At 60.7% G+C, this 15,985-nt stretch overlaps 1 pseudogene; it reads left to right on the top strand.

Moving 5' to 3' along the window:
* The window catches only part of LOC125621471 (von Willebrand factor A domain-containing protein 5A-like), a 276,958-nt pseudogene extending 262,020 nt beyond the window's left edge, over positions 1-14,938 (top strand).
* Positions 14,939-15,985: the final 1,047 nt, after the last annotated feature.

Below are 15,985 nucleotides of genomic sequence, written 5' to 3'. Positions count from 1 at the left end.
CTGTTCATGCGAGAAGGACCAGGGAAGTAAGTGGGTGAAGGAATAAGCCCCCTAACAAATGGCTTCTCTCTGTGCCTCAGTTTCCACATCTGTAAAATGGGGATAATGATTCTCACCTCCTTTATATAGTGCTTTGTGATCTATGGATGAAAAGAACTACCGAAGAGAGAGGGATAATGATTATGTAAAAGAAAATATGAAAGCTGATCTGTTGATTCAAGCAGTTGAGATTTGAAGAAAAACAACAAATATTGTGAGACAGACATTAAAAATCATAAGAAGATCCTAGCCCCACTGACGTCAACGACAGAACTTAATTTCAGTGGGGCCAGGATTTCACCTTACATTGTCCAGAATTTTATCTTAACCCAACATTCAAACCCTTTGAGGCTTGCCTGCTGTCTTGGGCCAGACCTTCAACTGCCAATTTACAGTAGATTGGCATCCAGTCTACCAAATGTACTTAAAACATACGGATGTGCTATGTACAATTATTATCGCTTCATAAAATAACATGGAACTGGTTAAGATTTTGTGCCATCTGATTTACCTAATATTCACATAAAGATCATTGTAAGTGGTCACTCACTGATTCACATAAGCAGTGTCCATGTTTCCATTGAATCTTGAGCCCATTGAGTTTCATGAGTGTAAATTCTAACGTTTCCATGCACTCACAGGTGTTAGAATCATGAAATGCCTCCGAAATGTGGTGCTTTTGTGGATAGCTATCACTTTGGGCCTGGTGGAGGCTGTTTCAAAATGTTAAAGGTTATGAAAGTAATATGTGCAAGGAAGATTATGTCCCCAAATCGTTCTTAACCAATTTAGTTTATTCTGTGAATTCTACTTTTGTGAGACACTATGCACTTGATTAGTCTGAATATATTTATTGTTGGAATACCTAGATAGTACGATAAATTAGATTAGATAGATAGATGTGTCTGGGGACACAGAGAGAGAGAATTTTTGTTAACTGTGATCTCCATACAGTTAATACACCTTCATTTCCCCTGATACTTGAATAGAATTTTACTGGTAGCTTTGGTTTCTCTTGGCAAACATGGATGTTTCAAATGGTATTTCTAGATTGTGCTTCACTGGACCATCGGAGCACCTGAAACAATTCAGGAAATATCATTTGATGTTTCACAAGATAAAAGAATAATTCAAGTTACTGATTTCACAACATACTCTACTCAGTGTACAGTGATAGCAAGACACAGAAACACAGCAATTAATGTGAATGAGGGACCTGATCACCTCATACGATATGATTTTTATTGTGCACTTTTTGTCTAATATGCAATATAAATCTCAGGCTCATGGTTTGAGGATTTGAGTATTTAAATTAAAGACTTATTTATCCTTCCTATGGAGTGATTATCAAGTTGGGATACAAGCTTGGGTAATGATGTTACAAAGGGACATTGGACCAAATTCACATCTGGTGAAACTCACTTGACTTTGGAGAATTTGCCCTAGTGTCTCACAGGAACAGAGTGGGTGGACAAAAATCTCCTTCAACATGAGCCCTATATAAATACAAAAGAGGGATACACATTACACTTTAAAGTAAGAGGACTGCAGTTACAGTGCAATGGCCCTCTGAGCTGAGCGGTGTCTGCGCCTAAGGCTGTGACTTCCTCTGCCTCCATCAGAGGGGAAGGGCCCGTCCCCCTCCCTGCACCCAGACGGGGCCGGTGGCTGAGTTGAGAACCCAGCTCCCACCCCAGAGCAACCAGCTCAGGATGGCACGAACTCTCCTTCTGCTTCTGCTGGGTAAGTGACCTCCCTCGGCCCGCATCCCTTTGTCTGTCTATCTGGAGATACCCCCGCCCAGCATCCCTCCATCCCTCTGCACCCCCATCCCCTCCCTGGAGCTCTCTTCTCTTCTCTTCTCTTCTCTTCTCTTCTCTTCTCTTCTCTTCTCTTCTCTCTCCAGATTCTCCCCAGGCTGGAATCCCCCGCAGGTAACAACCTCTTCTCTCCTTGCTGAGAGGCTCGCAGCGAGGATGAGGGGGTATCAGGGAGTGGGGCGTGGGGATCCCCCTCCTCTCACACTGTGATGTTTGGAATTGCAAGGAAGGGGGGATCCCTGGGTGCCCCCTGTGTCATCCCCTGGGCGGGTCAGGCTGCCCCGTTCACAGGTGCCTCCTATGAACCTGCCCCAGCAGCAGCTATGGTCCAGAGCCACTTCCGTGGGGGTGGAAGAGCGACCCCAGCTGATGCCTGCTTGTGGGGTCCATTTGGTGGGTCCCAGCTCTGGCCGTAGGGGAGAAGATGCCCCCATCCCCCTGGGCACTACCTCACTGACAGCCTCAGCAGCGACAGAGAGGTCTGGAGGGGCCATGGAGACTGACCTCCCACCTCCCCATTACAATGATTCCCCCCTGGCCAGAGGTCCTGGGAGTGGGGCTGTGTGTGGAGGGGGGGCCTCTCTCTGCCCCAGCTCTGGGCTCCCACCCACAGAGGACTCAGGGCCGGGGGGGCAGATCCAGCACCATCCAGCGGGACATTAAAAGCAGGTTCTGCAGAGACCCCAGAGAAAACGCAGTGGGTGGAAAAACTCCCCCCTCCCTTCCCCACATCCGGCCGAGCTTCCTCATGTCTCTCGGATGCCTTCTCCCAACTGAGAGGAAGGTATGATGGTCAAGTGACGGATTCTCCCCCCTCTTCCACCACTGCCCCTGGATGGAGAGTGTGGGGTGAATACCCTGATGGGAAAGGGGTATCTTGGAGTTGAAACATTTGCATCCACAATCCTCCCCGCTTTTTGCACCATAAAGGGGCAGGAAAGAGCAAGGGGCAGTTTGGAGAACCCCCTCCCCAGCCCCAGTTCAATGGGGGGACATGGCAGGATGTGTGGAGCGAAGAGTTTGCAGACAGTCCCTGGCTCCCGGGTGGACGGGCGGCGAACTGTGCAGACGGTCCCTGGGTTATAGAAGCTGGGGACGGGGAGCTGGCAGATGCTCCCTGGCTGGGGGGTGAGGCGTTTGCAGACGCTCCCTGGCTGGGTTGGGTGCGGGGTGAGGTGTTTGCAGACGCTCCCTGGCGGGGGGCGGGGCTCGCGGGGACACTCTCCCTCCCAGCCTGGCTCCGGGCTTCGCTGCTCAGAGACCGAGCGAGGAGGTACCGGGGGTGCGGATCGGGCCCCAGTCGAGCCCCCTCCGCTGGGGGGCCTGGCCCCCCTGGCCCCAGCCCCCCCTTCCCCTCCGTGTCCAGGGCCCCCCACCCCCTGGTCTGGGCCCATCCCCCGACTCAGGGCTTCGCCCCTGCAGAGTCTCCCCACCCTGGCTGTGGGGCCCTGCGTGCCGGGGCGGGTTTGGGGGTGTTTGGAGGGAGGTGACCCCGAAACGTTTTTGCTCCGCCCCCCCCAATCCACCCTCCCTTTCCGCGCTTCTCCCAGCGTGGGTTTCCCAGGGGCCATCCCCGTGGCGCCCGGCCGGTGTGAAGACACAAATCTCAGCCCTCCCCTTTTGCACCGGGGGGCACCGGCCCTGACCTGCTCCCCACAGGCTCCTGGGGTCCGCTGGCTCCCATGAGGGGTCGGAGCTCCCCACCCCCGCCCCCCCCCGCCCTGCGGCTCCCTCGCACCCCAAGAAGCAGCTGCTGCAGCAGGAGCCGCCGCCTGTGAATCGGCCGAAGTTTCACGCCGACTCCCTTCCTCCGGGCGGGGAATTAGGCATCAGAGTTCAGTGCCGGGACCAACCGACCCGCCCCCGCGCCCCGCTGGAGCCCTGCCCTGGCCTCAGCCCTTTCCCAGCCTAGGGAGCGCAGCCCAGAGAGGCGGTAAATACCTGCGGGGGGAACGTGGCCTGTCCTGTGGCTGGGAGTTGCAGGCAGATGAATTCAGGCGAGGAGGGAGGCTCACCTGTCTGGCGGGGAGCGGGGGGGGATTAGCTGCTGGCCCAACACCCCGGGGCCTTGGGTGGATTCTCCATCCTGGGCCATGTGTGAAGCCGGGGGGAGGTTTGTCTAGAAATCTGCCTACGTTTCCCCCCCCAGCCCCCCAGGTGATCCCAGTCTCCCCGTCCCACCTTCCAGCTGGGAATTCTCCAGGCGGCTGGAGTGGTGACGAGCAGAAACGAGGCTCGGAGAGTGGGGTTGGGAGCCCCTCTCGCTCACGGCAGCTCTGGCGTTCCTCGCCCCCATCCCACCCTCAGCTCCCCGCTCCTCCGCAGAGACTCCCTGCGCGCCTCAGAGCCAGATTTCTGCTGCGGGAGAAATCAACCGGCTGCCGTTCTCTAACCCCGTCGTAAGGCAGCAAATCCAAGGCCCAGGCCGAACGGCTCGGGGGCGTGAAGCAAGAACGCCGGGAGCCCCTGGGCAAGGCCAAGGGCTGGATTTCACCTCCATTGGGGTGGGGGGTCTATGGTGACTGCTCCAGCCTGGGGTGAAAGCTGAGTAAATAGCAGGGCCGTGTCCCTGCCAAGAATGGCCAGGAGCTGGAGCCTGCTCCACAAACCTCTGCTTCTCTGCAGGGCGACAGTGGGGAGAAGGGCCTAGCCGGGTTAACAACCCCCCAGTGACCGAGCCGAGTCCCCTGCAACCCCTGTCGCTGTTCCAGGGGCCCCCCCAGGGGCTGGGGATAAAACCCAGCAGTCCTGGCTCCCAGCCCCCTCATTCTAACGCACGAGTCCCCCATCCCCCTTCATTCCGTCTGTCCGTCTGACCCCTGCACCTCTCCTTCCTTCCATCTGTCCATCCATCCCCATACACCCCCCTATGTTTCTCTCTCCATCCCCCAACTGCCAGCTGAACCCCAGTCCCTGCCTGCCCCTCCCGGCCGGGGGCTGGCGCAGTTGGGGCAGAGCCGTGACTCTGATCTCAGGAGCTTGGGTCTGTGGGACTCCCTGCCACAGGACCTGGCTGAGCAGAGCGGTGGGGCTGGGGTCTCAGAGCCATCGCCAAGTGTGTGTGGGGGGGGCGGAGGGGGGGTGTCAGGGCACCCTGTGCTCATCAGTTTCCATGGGAACCCCATATCTCACCCCCCGACCTTCCCCTCACACAGATCCCCGACCCCGGAGCCGAGATGATGAGTTGCGGCCTCCTGACCAGCTCCAAGGAGCCGGGTGAGTCAGGGCTGCGGGGGATGGTGCCATGAGGGGGAGGGTGGCCCCATGGCCGACGTGGCTCCTCCCCCCGGTGCCCGTGGGGGGGCCTGTGGCTGATGTCCCCCTCCCCCCAGTGCCCCTGCACCACAGCTCGGTGTCAGTGTTGATCCGAGGCTTTGTGGCGGACATGGGCTGCCAGCTGCTCTGCAGGAATGAGGAGCTGGGGCCCGTGGAGGCCGTGTTCAAATTCCCCGTGGACACCGAGGCGGCTGTCGACGCCTTCTAGGCCCGGCTGCAGGAGGCCTGGATCCAGGCCCAGCTCCAGGAGAAGAGACAGGTGCTGGGGGCAGGGATCCCGGGGAGGAGAGAGGAGGGGACCGGGCTGGGGGGATCTCGGGGTAATCCCATCTCTCCGAGCAGGTGCATGAGCTGTACAGGGATGTGCTGGTCGGGGAGGGCAGGGGATCTTGGGGGACAGGGATCTCGGGGTGACCCTGTCTCTCCCGGCAGGCACAGGAGCTGTACGGGGACGGAGCCACCCGCTACGTGCTGCCGACCATGCTACACCCTCGCTACACGCCCCACAGTGAGACCCACAGATCCCCCTGCGCCTCTGCTACATGCCCCACTGTGAGACCCACATACCCCCTGTCCCCACTCCGCGCCCTCCGGTGAGACCCACAGATCCCCTACCCCCATCACTGTGACACCAACAGACCCCCGCCCACCCCGCACATGCCCCATGGTGAGACCCACAGATCCCCTCATACTCCCCTGTACCCCAGCTGTGTGCTTCCAGCCATGCTGCACCCCTTTTACATGCCCCATGTTGAGACCAGACCTTTAGGTGCCCTAGATCCCGCATAGCTCCCTGTACCACATAGCCCCCAGAACCCCAGCTACACACCCTACTGTGAGTGACTCCGCAGCCTGTACCCCCTGAAACCTCCATAGCCCCTTCTACGTACCCCACAGTGAAAGACCCATATAGCCCCCATAATGCCCCATAGGCCACTACTGTGTTCCCTGCGGTAAGTGTGCCCCCCCCCCCCGGGTCTGCAGTCCCCGTCCCAGGGTATATGACCCACCCCAGCCATCCCGAAATCCCCTGATATCCGAGCCCAATACCCCCGCAATAACTCAAACCCCCCATCTTCCCCCCACTCTCCCAGCCCCCTGGCCCTCACCCCTGTGTCTCTCTCTGCAGGGTGGGATGGGGAGAACATCACCCAGGAGGTCCCACGGGTCCTCCAGGGGGAGCTGCCCTACACCCTGAGCCGAAGCGCAATGCTGCAGTCGCCCCACGGCATCGACCACGTGCTCTCCAACTGCCCCCTCACCCCCCTGAGCTATACAGCCGGGAACCTAACCACTGCCCAGGTAAGGGCTCACCTGGACACCTGGGTCCCAGCCATCCCTGCTGGGAGGAGGGTGCTGGGGGTGGGGCAGGGGGAGGGTTCTGGGCTGAGGGGTGGGTTCCAGGGAACGGGGCTGTGGGTGGGGGGAAGGTCCCGGGGGTGAGAGATGTGGTGTAGGGCGCGGGGTGGGTCCCGAAAGGGGGAGCATGGGCCAGACTCTTTGGGTGACTGAGGGGGTGGGGGATCAAGCGACAGCAACGGATCTGGGGAATTTCCCAATTTCTCTGGGGAAAATCTGGACAGGCTGAAATGTGCCAGTTTGGGGATGAAATCCCTGGCAGTCGCTGGGCTCTGTAAGTCTTTAGTGTCTGGGATTTTCCCTCTCCTTGTTTCTCAGTGGAAGTAAATGGAGGTGGGGGGACCAGGAAAATGTCACCCCCAAATTGGAAAGATTTAGACTCCCCCAAAATGTCAAACTACTACCCCTGGGCGGGGGCGCAGAGGGGGATCCATAGGGTGGGAATCTGGGGAGGGTGAGGTAGGTGCTGAGCGGTGACATAGGATCGGGGGGGGGGGCATGGTGCAATGAGGGGGATGATGGGGGAATGGGGAGTCCTAGGGCTGCTGTAGGTGGGTGCTGGGGGAATCTGGAGGCAAGCGAGGGTGGGGGGACAGGAGCGGGGGGTCTTGGCAGAGCTGGCGTTGGCAGGGCGAGGTGTCTGGGAGCAGGTGGGCACTGGGGAGCACTGCAGGTTTGGGAGGCATGGGGGAGAACTGGGTATGGGAGAGCAGGCACTGGGGGGCTGGGTACAGGGGTGGGGGGATTTAAGGGGAGAGGGGGTGGGGGAGGGACAGAGCAGTGGGGGTGGGTCTCTGGGGACAGTCATAGGGCTCTGAGGGGGTGGCTCACAGGGTCTCGACCCCATGCCCACCCTATTAGGAGGCTGGCCCCCATCTCCCCGCAGGCTCCCTGATGGGCGACCCGGCCGTGATGATGACCCTGCTTCCCAGAGTGCCCGAGGTGGTGCCGGCCCAGAGCCAGCCGGGGAGTTCGTCCTCCTGCTGGGCCGCTCTGGCAGCACGGCCTGCCCCATGGACGCAGAGACCTGTCCCGCCAGCGCATCAACAGCACCAAGGGACGGCCAGGCAGGAGCCTGCGCTAGATGGGCCCGTGGGGCCGTGCCGGGGGAGCAGCCCAGGCTGGCTGGGCCCATGGGGCTGACTCTCCATCCGTCTGTCTGTCCCCAGGAGACCCTGGTCCTCCTGTTGAAGAGTTTGCCCCTGGGCTGTTATTTCAACATCTATGGCTTTGGGTCTGAGTTCGAGTCCTTCTACCCGTGAGTCCGAAGGGCAGGGAGGGGGCTGGCTGGGTTAGGGGGAAGGCTGGTTAGCGGACAGAGGGTGTCTCTTAGTTTGGGGGCAGGGTGTGTCTGTGGGTTGGGGTCAGGGCGTGTCTGTCTGTTGGGGGCAGGGGGTGTCGGTGGGTTGGGGACAGGGCTGGTTAGGGGGCAGGGCATGTCTGTTTGTTGGGGGAAGGGCTGGTTAGGGGGCAGGAGGTGTCTGGGGCTTGGGGCAGGGCTGGTTAGGGGGTGTCAGTGGGTTGGGGGTCAGGGCGTGTCTGTTGGGGGCAGGGCTGGTTAGGGGACAGGGGTGTCAGTGGGTGAGGGGGCAGGGCTGGTTAGGGGACGGGGTGTGTCTGTGGGTTGGGAGTCAGGGCAGGGCTGGTTAGGGGGCAGGGTCAGGGCATGTCTGTTTGTTGGGGGCAGGGCTGGTTGGGGGACAGGGGTGTCGGTGGGTGAGGGGGCAGGGCTGGCTGGGGGCAGGGTGTCCCTGGCTCCGGCTGTCCCAGCCCCAGACCTGTCGGCGCCCCCCGCAGGCAGAGCGTGGAGAATACCCAGCAGACCAAGGCCGAATCCCTGCAGCGCCTCCAGCTGCTCCAGGCTAACCTGGGGGGCACCGAGATCTTGGAGCCGCTACGAGCCATTTACCGCAGCCCCTGCCGGGACGGGCACCCACGCCAGGTACCGGGGCGCTGGGGCCAGCCGGAGGGGCATCCTGGGGCGGGCCTGGAGAGTGATTGTGGGGCCGAGGGGTGATGTGGGGGGTCTCAGAGAGGGATGCGGGCCTGCGGGGACAGACTCACAGACTTTCAGGACAGAAGGGACCGTCCTGATCATCTCATCAGGCCCCAGCTCCTCGCTCCCCCCGGGGACAGCCCCACCCCTCAGGCTGAGTCACCGGCACCCCCAAACCCTGAGTTACAGGCTTCAGATCACAGCAACTCCCCCCAGTTGCTCCGGTTCAAACCAGTGAGTGCCCCAGGCTGCTGAGGGAGACCAACCCCCTCGGGTCTCTGCCAGTCTGAGCCAGGGGAAAATCCCTTCCCCACCCCAAACGTGGGGGTCAGCGTGCCGGAGGATGGGAAGGATTCTCTGCAATAACTCTGAGCGCCCCCCCCACTCCCAGTGCCCCGCTGCCGCCCATGGGGTGTTTGCTCCCAGCTGTCGCTGTGGGCCATACGCCATTACAGGCCCCTCTTTGCCCACCTTCCCCCCCCACACTCCCCTCAGAGGCTGTTCAAGGGGGAGACCCTGGGAGAGGGGATTGGAGAGGGGCTGGGGGCCCTGGGGGGCAGCCGAGCGGGGCCAAGGGGTTGCTCGGAGTGGGCCTGGGGCTCTGGGCCAGATGGGGGACCACTGCCCCTGGGGGTGTGAGCAGGGCGTGGCACGTAGCAACCCCGGGGGGGGAGGTACCTCTGTATAGAGCTGGGAGGGGCAGCGCTTTGTGCTGTGCCCAGCTCTGGGGGGTGCCCTGCAGCCGGGAGGGGCAGGGAGGTCACTGGTGGGGGGTCAGGAGGGAGCTCCTGGAAAAGTGCCCACAGCAGTTGGTGGGTTCTTGTCTCCAGGGGCTGGTGAACAGGTGATGGTTTGGGGTCATGCCTCGGCGTTGGGGGTCACAGAGATAGGGGCGGTCAGCAGTCCCCGTCTGTCAGCCCCTCAGGGGAGATCTCTGGGAGGGGAGGGATGGGGCTGGGGGTCTCTGAGAAGGTCAGTGGGGCAGACTCTCCAGGGGGCTGCTCCCGTTCCCAACAGGGTGGGGGTGTCTCTGAGGGGGTTGGGGTCCCTGGCTCTGACAGCGTCTCTCCCCCCCTCAGCTGTTCGTGTTTACGGATGGGGAGGTAGAGAACACCCAGGACATAATCACAGAGGACCCACAGGTAACTGGGGGTGCCTAACCCCCCCCCAGCCCTGCCCCCATTAGCATTGCCATCATGTGGACCCTCATCACCATAGTGCCCAACATGTGCCCAACCCTTTGCCTCACCCTGCCTCCCAGCCCCACAAGCATGGGGAGCCCCCCCCCAGTCCAGCCAGCCCTCCTGGCCCCTCTCCAACTGCTCTGCCCCCACCCAGCACTGGATGGGCCCCACCAGCTCTGCCCCTCCCCCTCCGGTCTCTGCCCCCCCCCCCCCCCCAGGTGCTTCTCCTTCGGCATCGGGGACGGGCCACCACGGCTCTGATCAAAGGGATTGCTCGGGCAGTCGGGGGCAGCGCCAAGTTCATCACCGGCCAGGACCTTGTGCAGCCCAAGGTGAGAACCCAGCAATCCTGGCTCCCAGCTCCCCCACTCTAGCCTACTAGACCCCACTCCCCTCCAGAGCTGGGGACAGGACCCAGGTGTCCCGGCCCACTTTGTGTGTGCCGGTCCCCCGCCAGGTGCCGCAGTCTCTGAAGTGGGCCCTGCAGCTGGCAGTGACCGGGATCTCACTGAGCTGGGATCTGCCCCCTGGGATCCAGGCGGAGCTGCTGCACTGGGACCCCGAGGTGATCTTTGCTGGGCAGCGGTGCCTTGTCTATGCCCAGCTCCGCGGGCAGCCCCAGGTGGGAGAGCGAGGTCCCCCGAACTGGGGTGCCCCCAGGGCTCGGGGTCAGTGACTGAGGCAGGAGCCCCACAGTCCCCTCCTGGGCGATAACTCTGGCCTCTAATGATGGCCATTGGCTGGAGCTCCCTGAGCTACCCCAGCCCCATTGTTCTGAATGGGGAGAGTTCACTCTGACCCCTAATGATGGCCATTGAGCCAGGGATCTCTGTGTTACCCCAGCCCCATTGATCTGTGTTGGAATTGATAAATCTGACCCCTAATGATGGCCATTGGGCGGCAGGTCTCTGTACCAGCCTGGCTGCATTGATCTCAGGGCAGGTCTACACTATAAGTTTTCATCGGTGCAGCTGCACCATTGTAGCACGTCTGGAGAAGACGCTCTAAGCCGAGGGGAGAAGCTCTCCTGCCAATGTAGCACCGTCTGCACGGGGGGCTAAGGTCAGTGTAACTACGCCACTCATGGGTGTGGATTTTTCATGCCCCTGAGCGATGTAGTTCTATCAAAGTATGTAGTGTAGACGAGGATCGATAACTCTGTGGGGATCGATAACTCTGACCTCTAATGATAGCCACTGGCTGGAAGTCTCTGAGCTGCCCCAGCCCCATTGAGCTCAATGGGGATTGTTATCTCTGGACCCTAATGACGGCCATTGGGCTTACTAAGCCAGCCCCCCAAGTGGTGTTCATTGGGTGTATTTGCCCCCTTTGTTCTGTAAGCTGGATCTGAGGGGTCCCAGGGCATCTTCTCCCCCCTTGCATTCCACCTCTGACCACCTTTCTTTTCCTGCGGCCCCCAGACATTCCCATGGGGGGCATCACCCTGCAGTATCGCATCCAGGACCAGACCTACTCGGAGACGCCGCAGTTCTCCCTGCAGCCACAGGATGGAGACAGGTGACAGCAATGCTCCCCTGGCTCCCATCCCCCACCCCAGGTAGCTGGGTCCTGCCCCCCCACGTCCTCACCCCAGCAGAACAGAGACAGGATGGGACCAGCCCCCCTTCTGTGACCACTAGACCCCACTCCCTTCCCGGGGCCAGGATAGAACCCAGGAGTCCTGGCACCCACCCACCCCCATCCCACTAGACCCTGCTCCCCTCCCCGCAGCGGCTGGAACCCAGGTGTCCAGGGCTGACCCCTGAATCTCTCTCCCTGGCACAGGCTGCCCGTTCACCGGCTGGCCGCCAAGTCGCTGCTGCTGGAGCTGGAGGGGGCCGTGGGCGCGGGGTCGGAGGGGGACGGGCGCCGGGCACTGGAGGCCAGCCTGAGCTCGGGGGTCGTCTGCTCCCTCACGGCCTACGTGGGGGTGGACACGGAGCGGGGGCAGCTGGTGAGGTGGGATGTCCCGCTGGCAGGTAACCCCCAAAGCGGCTGGGGCTCCTGGCACCAGGGGGGGACTCAGCATGTGGGGGGAACTCGGGTGGGAGGGGGAACCTGGCACTGGGGGCGGTACGGGGAGGTGGGGGGAACCTGGCGCCAGGGAGGGATCCCAGCACAGGGGGATCCCAGTGTAAGAGGGGGGGACCCAGAAGGGGCATGCAGGAGGCATCATGTTTATGGGGTAATGTCCCTTTGCCCCTCTCCCTGCCCCCCTGACTCCCGGGGGCTGTGCTGCCCCCTCCCTGCTCCAGGGTGACGGCAACCCCAATCCCCATACCTCGGGGGCATGGGGAGAGCAGGGGCACTAGCATGGTGAGACGGGGAGTAGCACCGCCCCCCACCCCAGCCGGAAGAGAGGGGTCTGTGCCAGACAGACGGACAGAAGTAGACAGGCATGCGGATACCCAGAGTCAGACAGGGACAGAGACCGAGAATCAGCCGACAGACCCAGACGGGGACAGGACGGAGAGACGCAGAGAGAGAAACAGACCCAGTCAGACAGACAGACCGACCCGGGCAGATGCAGGGACAGGAGGGGCGGGCACATTGCTGTCATGAGCAGACCTGGCTAGTAGGGGCCTCTCGCCCCCCAGCATCCTGCCCTCATCCATGGAGTGCAGCACCCACCCCTGCATCCCCTGGGGCTGGAGGAGGTGTCCTGGCTGGGGGGAGAAGAATGGGGCTGTGGGGACTGGATCTGGGGGTCACAGCCAGGGGGGAAGGGGCAAGAGCTGGGAGATCCTGGCTGTGATGGAGCTGCGGGGAGAGGAGGATGGGGCTGGGTGTGGGGGGGGGTCCCAGCTCGGGGAAAGGGGCTGGGGGGTATGGAGGAGGGGTCCCAGCGGTGCGTTGGCTCTAAGTGTCTGGGGGGGGCGGAATTCTCTTCCCTCCCTTTGCTTCTCTGGGTCTGTTTTCGTGTCCGTCTGTCTCTGTGTCTGTCCATCTACTCGCTAAATTTCGATTTCATCATGGACTATATGGAGGTGATAGACTGGGTCTCCGTAGACCCCATCTGCGAGCGGCCGGCGAGCGGAGTGCGCCTGGACGAACCGAACCAGCGCAGCGTCTTCGGGCGCTTGTCCCGTGACTTGGCTGCGGCACGTGAGTACCTCTGCCACGCGTGCCTGCAGCTCCCGAAGTCCAGCGCCGGCCATCTCCTCCCTCGCAAGCGCCTGTCCTGGCTCCGTGGCCTCCCAAAGCTCAGCCGGGGGGGCCCAACACAAGGGCAGACCGTCCTGCAATCAGGGGGCCCCACCGGAGACGGCACCCCAGAACGGTGAATTAGGGTTAATACATTGGGGGTACATTGTATTAAAAATGCAATTATGTATGTGGTGTTGTGACATTATGTGTATCTTTTCTAGGAGGGAGGTGGGATGCTAATGTACTTCCTTTGTCATCAGCCTTTGAAGCCACTGGAGAGATACGCAAATACTAGTTCAAACTGGATTCTCTAGAGACCAACGGAAAAAGAGAGGACTTTGGTGAAGGGGGCTGGGAGTCAGGACTCCGGGGGTGGGCAAACGCCAGGGTGACGCTTCATCGGGTTAGAGACCCATGTGCCCTGAAGGTCACGGAGCTGTGCAAGTCTTTAAAAACGACATAGAAAACGAAGGAAATTCCTGGGTGAAAAACCTTTGTGTCGCTGAGGGAGGGGGATTTCTTGGCTGTTTTTTTAGTGTCGTGAAGCAAATTATCTCGAAAGAAAATGACTAAAAAAATAAGGAAACCCCCAGGCAAAAAACTCTGTGAAGGTGGAATTTAGGGTGTGAGTTTGTGTCAGTGAGCTAACGGTGTGTGTGTGGGGCAGGGATCAACAGTTTTTCGTAACAGGAATGTCTCTGAGCAGTTTTCTCTGAAATAAAGCCAGAGGGAAATTCCCAGGCAAAAAAACCTTGTGAAACTGGGTCTGAGCTTGGAGGTTTGTACAGGCGAGTTCAGGGGCAAAAGTCTTTATTGGCACCTTCTGGTTTATAAACAAAGAAACCCACGAAAGGCAGAAATTTTAAAGTTACCTTAAAACCTGCATTTGGAGAGTCTGGAAATACAAAGTGACTGTAGCCCAGATAACTTTAACTCTGCCCCGTAACCCTGGCCCATGCATGGCTATAATATCATATAAACTCTGTAACATCACATCCCCCGCTACCCCTTTAGACTCTTGTGTCTCTCTCCGGCCATAGGTCTGTATCGCAGGTTGTAGTGGGGGATAGTCCCGGGGACAGACTGTGTTTGAGAAACATCGTGGGGTTGTGGAATTAATGCCTGGGCAGGAACAGTCACAGGGAGTTGGGTGCCCATCTCCGATTGAAAGTTAATTGTCATCCCATGGGTGCAAGAAGGGGCAGAGTTAAGGATGACTGTGGTGGGGTTAAGGGTGCAGAAGAGCAGGTTAAGGACACCCATGGAGGGACAGAGTTAAGGCCACACAGAGGGTGACCATTAAGGCTGTTGGCTGTCCCCCAGCCTGGACAGGCCATGTCGCTGTTCTGTACCCACAACCCTGTGCCAGCCCCATCTCCCTGTGTCTCTGCCCAGAGCGGGCACCGGAGGAGTCTCCCTTGCTGAGGCTGGTGTCTCTGCAAAATGCCGACGTCTTGTGGAACCTGGACCCCTGGCTGGCTGCTGTGCTGGGGGTGAGCGAGACCGACGCCAGGGGGAGGATACCCAGTGAGGTGAACGGGGGTGCAGAGGAGAGGGGAGAGATCTGGGGCAGGTGCCATTGATTGGGCCTGTTCTCTGCTCCCAGATGAGATTGGGGGCGACCCATTCGGGGGGGGGGAGTCTGAGGGTGACTGGACTAAAGGACCCCTGAACCTGGAGCCCAGTGGGCGAGACGGGCCCAGATCGGGGGGCTGGGAACCCCCTAATGGGGTCGGAGCATTGGATCGAGGGGGCCCAGGGCCAGATGGAGGCGCCCAAGTTGGGCCCTGTCTCAGGCCATCTCTCTACTCTCTGGACATGGCACTGGGCATCTGGGTAGAGGGTCCATGGTGCTGGAGCGGGGGCTATAGGAACCCTCCGAGTCGGGGTGGGGGGATGGAGTAGGGGGTCCCTAGGGAAGGGGGAGGGCTGGAGGTCAGGGGAGGGGGCCAGGCTGGACGCTGACTCAGGCTGTCTCTATCCTGCCCCCCACAGGACGTGACCCCCAGCATCTGGGCCACGGTGCTGGCCATGGTCTGGCTGCACGACTGGGCCGTGGGGTAGCGTGACGAGTCGAGCTGCTGGAGGCCAAGGCTGTGGTCTGGGTGCAGGACTGAGCAGGTGAGAGGGGGCCTGGTGGGTGGGGGGCAGGGACAGTGTCCAAGGTCTCGACCCTGAGAGTCCCTGCCCCATGGGGCCCCTGAGCCTGGGCCCCAGGAACCTCCATCCTCATGGCCCAGAGCCATGAGCCTGCCCCCCATGTCCTATAGCCCAGCCCCCTTCAGGGCCCTGAGAGCCTGTGCCCCATGGGTCCCCATTCCTGAGATTCCTGCCCCCCAGGGCCCCACAGCCCAGCCCTCGAGAGCCCCCGTCCCCAGCCTCTCCCCATCCCAATCCCAGCACCCTTCCGGGGTTTCCATGCCCCGCCCCCCAGCACCTTTACTTCCCAGCTTCTCAACCCCCACACCAGTCCCCCACGTGCTGTGAGCTCTGTTCCTTTTGCCCCCAGGCCCTCCCCTCGTTCCCCGGGCTGGTGTCTCTCCAGTGCCCCCCTCTCATTTCAGGGGCCTGGCTGAGCGAGTGCCTGGAAGCCGCCAACGCCCTGCTGGGCTGCAGCGTTGGCCCTGCCATCTTCAGGCTCTGAGCCCCCTCCAGGATCCCCGCACCCACTCCCCAAACTACCCTGGGCGTCCAACTGGGAGCCCGAGGACCAGCAGGGGACACTGGGTGCAGACCCACCTGGCCGGCCTGTGCCCAGCCCGGAGCAAACCCCCAGCTGGGATCCCATCTCTGCCACCAGTTCGGATGCATCTGCCTCCCACTGGCTGAAGAGGAGCGATGGCTGCCCCCCAGCTCCACCCCACTCTGACCCACTCTTGAGTAACCCCCACGCTGCTCACAGCCACCGCCTCCTCCCTGCATTGTGGGGGAGTCCTCGGATTGCCTGCATCAATGTCGCACATCTCTTCCCTTTTTACAAATGATTGAGGGGTCCCTCTATAAACAGCCCCCGGCCCCCACCCCAGAGGTGGCTGCACTGACCTCGCCCTGCATGAGCCATCCAGTGTCAACCTAGTCCCATCTGCACGGAGTTCAGCTACTGGACAGCCAGCCAGACCAACAGGATCTTTCCTTGTCCAAACACAACCTCACTTTGTCGTAAT

The sequence above is a fragment of the Caretta caretta genome, chromosome 14, assembly GCF_965140235.1.
Source record: "Caretta caretta isolate rCarCar2 chromosome 14, rCarCar1.hap1, whole genome shotgun sequence".
Classification (NCBI taxonomy): domain Eukaryota; kingdom Metazoa; phylum Chordata; order Testudines; family Cheloniidae; genus Caretta; species Caretta caretta.
This window is presented reverse-complemented; position numbering and strand designations above follow the sequence as displayed.